Genomic DNA, 3,727 nt, shown 5'->3' with positions numbered 1-3,727 from the left:
TTTTTTTTTTTTTTTTTTTTTTTTTTTTTTTTTGGTAATTTGGGTTTTTTTTTTTTTTTTTTTTTTTTTTTTTGCTGTACGCGGGCCTCTCACGGTTGTGGCCTCTCCCGCTGCGGAGCACAGGCTCCAGACGCGCAGGCTCAGCGGCCATGGCTCATGGGCCCAGCCGCTCCGTGGCATGTGGGATCTTCCGGGACCGGGGCGTGAACCCGTGTCCCCTGCATCGGCAGGCGGACTCTCAACCACTGCGCCACCAGGGAAACCCAAAATAAATTTTTTTTAAATAAATAAAATGATTTCTTCTCTGCAGGGAAAATGGTTTAAGTTAACAAAAAACACACTTTAGCAACCACAAGCTGTCCCTGTCGGCTTTGGAGGTGAGGGTTACTCTGGGAAACTGACAGTCCTTAGATGGGCTTCCAAACGTGTTGTAGCTTCATCTTCTATACGTGTATTCAAGTAAAAGATAAGTGACAAAAATACCGTGAATTATTTGAGCTCAGAAGTGTGGCAGAGTTCAGCCCATACTCCCAAACCCTGCTGTGGGTGGGGCGGGGCGGGTGAGGCAGGGCTGCTGTGGCAGAGACTCTGCCTCTTCTCATGGAGCAGTGCTCAGCTCCAAAGACCAGGGACTGTGCCCGCTCCTATGCCTGTGCCCCTGGGGCTTTTACCTACTTTGTTTTCCACCTAACCTTTACAGGATGAGGCAAGTGGACATGAAGGGAAGCTGTCACTTTCTCCACTTTCATTGGCTAAATTAGTAAGACTCAGAAAGATTAAGTAGCCAGCCCCACTTCTACCCCATTCCATATTACACTATCACAGCAGCATCACTGCTGCTATCAGAGCTTGAAACTAAACCCTCTATTATTTTTATGCTGCTTCATGTCTGCCTCTCCCCCACAAAAATGTCCACAGAAACAAAGACTGTGTCTTTTGTAGGCACTACTGTGTCCAGAACTTGGTATGATGCCTGGCACAGAAAGATTAACTTTTACAATATTTGCTGAGTAAACATTAGGTTTATTAGGTAATAACCTTTTTTTCCCCCCTCTTTCCTTTACTGTCTAACTACTGACTAGAACATAAGAAGGAAGAAACTATTTTTTTGAACCATTACATTCCTAGCATGGAGCACGGGACCTGGCATAAATTAAATGCTCAATAAACGTTTGCTGAAATAAATGAGTGAGTGAATGAATGAATGAATGAGATAGTTTTGCTGGAGCCTCCACTGTGGTGTCTGACTGCCACCCCATACTCCACCAGGGGTCCAGGGCCTGGCAGATTTGCTCACACACTCGGCCACCTGATAGATCGTGTTCTTCAGAATGAGTTTATGCTATTTCATAAGGTATCATTAGTGACATTTGGTTGGCACTAAGGATAAAAATGTCCCCCTGCAGTTCCAAGCCAAAGGTTATATGACAGTGAGGGAGAAATGCAGTACATGTTAAAAACAAGTAATGAAGTCCAGAGGGCTTTTGGAACTTTTTATTTGCACAAAGCCCTCATTAATGAACGAAGTCATTTTTACAACTTAAGGGATGATTTTCAAGGACTGATGAGGATAGAAAATCTATAACTGAGGGACTTTTTTTTAATTTTTTTAAACTTAAATTTTAAAAAAATTTAAACTTTCATCTTAAAATTGTGCTTTTCTTGACATCCTGGATTTGCCCCACAACATCTACAGGAGGATGACTTCTTCCTGGGTGAAGAAAGACGACAGGCCTCAGAGGAAGCAACTTCCAAAGCTACTGTTGGCTTTTGTTTGATTTTTCTTTTCCCAAGTATTACAGGCTAAGCACCTTTGCCTTGGAAGAGAAGAAAAATAGCTCATTTAATTTCTATCTCCAGATCCTGTTTCTGTCTTAAATAAACCAAATGGGATGTTTTTCAACCACATCAGAGTGGAACAAAGACTTAAAGAAGAATTAGGGGGATTTTCTAGGTAGAAGCATATTCCCTTGCTAAGAATATAGGAAAATTCAGGTTTCCATTAGAGAAAGTTTTATCTAAATAATTAAAGTTATATTCCAAAATTAATCAGTTCCTTTGATCAGTTAATTATCAATGTTGTCTCCCTAAATATGTTTTTCTTTTGAATAAGGACACTTTTCTTTCAAGTGTCCTTATTCAAAAGCCATATGTGATGACAACGTTTATTAACTCCAAACTTAAAAAATAAAACTCCAAGACTTCAGCCCGGATGTCTAGTATCTCATTTCCTGAAAAGCTCATGGTGATTTTACAACCAGGAACTAAGGAGCAATTTGCAACTTGAGCTTCCAAAGCCACCCTGGAAAGCAGACTGTCTCCCAGGCAACCATCTGACCAATTCATCTGCCAAAAACACTGGATGAAATCTATCAATGGAATCGCAGTGGGAGGTTTGGAAGGTTTGGAAACTTTGTCATTGTTTTGCCAAACTTTCAAAATACAATCTAATTCCCCTTCCTAGACCTAATAACAGCAGCTAAAATGTATCAGATGCTTACAAGGTAATTAGGCACAACCCTAAGTGTCTGACAAGCATGATCCCTTTTTTCAACACCACAATTCCATGAGAGTGTTACTATTATATTCATTTTCCTGATGAGAAAACTGGGGCTTTACAAGATCACAGAACTTGACCAACAAAAGTCAGTTAGTAAAAGCTGCTGCTTCTGCGTAGTGCATCCGTTTATCCATTTAACAAACATCCGCTGATGACCCACCATTGGCCAAGCCCTGTTTCAAGCTCTGAGAATTCCCTGAAGAACAAAACAAAAAGGTGCTTGTCCTGGGATACTTCTCATGCCTGAAGGTTTGACTTTTAAGGAAAGTAAACTAAGATCATCTTTTCTTTTCTTTTCTTTTTTTTCCTTTCGAACAACTGCTTAAAATTGACTTCTCAAACTTGAACTATCTTCCTAAGGCTATACACTGTAAAATAAAACTCAACTTTGTCAGGAAGGAGATGAATTTTAACCCCAAAAAGCTTGTCATTAAGTGAATTATATTTGATTGTCACCCTAGAAGGAAAGTGAACGATTTCCATTAACAGGAGATAATCCAGGGTCAACAGGGAGGGGAGCCCCGCATAACCCCAAACATCCTCACCCACCGGACTTCTAAAGACCTGCTAGCATACAAGGAAGCTGTGCTCCTCTAACTAAGTCATTTTAAACAAGGTGATAACTGCTGAGGGTAAAGGGGAAATGGAGGGATTTCCTGGGAAGAAAGCTAGAATTAAGCAAACTCATCTACAACCTAATAATCAGTCCCGACCTAAAACAAATAGGCAAGGAAAAAGTAATAATTAATAAATCATAGCCAGAGAAAGTTCTGTCCACATTTCCTTTCAGTTACTGAGCTGACAAATGAGGCTTTATTAATTTGATGCATAGAAAGGTCAACAGAAAACCGAAAGGAGAGGACAGAGTTTAGCAAAGCAACACATGCAAATATCCCCACACATGGCTATGAAAAACCCACAATAGCAATCGCCTCAGAGTCCCTTATCATTGCTTTCTTATTATCATTTTATAGTGCTAGTTTCTAAAGCACTGAAGTATTTAAAGGTATCATTTGGCATGGTTTTATCATAAAATCTTCTATAACTACAAAGCTAATCATTATTCACATCACAACATAAGTCAGGGTAAAGTCAGTATGCTCAGTTTAGTCAAGAAAAATAGAAGAGCAGGAGATTGAACAACTTGCTCAAGGTGACCTTGAAAAG

The sequence above is a fragment of the Lipotes vexillifer genome, unplaced genomic scaffold (genome assembly GCF_000442215.2).
Source record: "Lipotes vexillifer unplaced genomic scaffold, Lipotes_vexillifer_v1.1 scaffold778, whole genome shotgun sequence".
Taxonomy (NCBI): Eukaryota; Metazoa; Chordata; class Mammalia; order Artiodactyla; family Lipotidae; genus Lipotes; species Lipotes vexillifer.
This window is presented reverse-complemented; position numbering follows the sequence as displayed.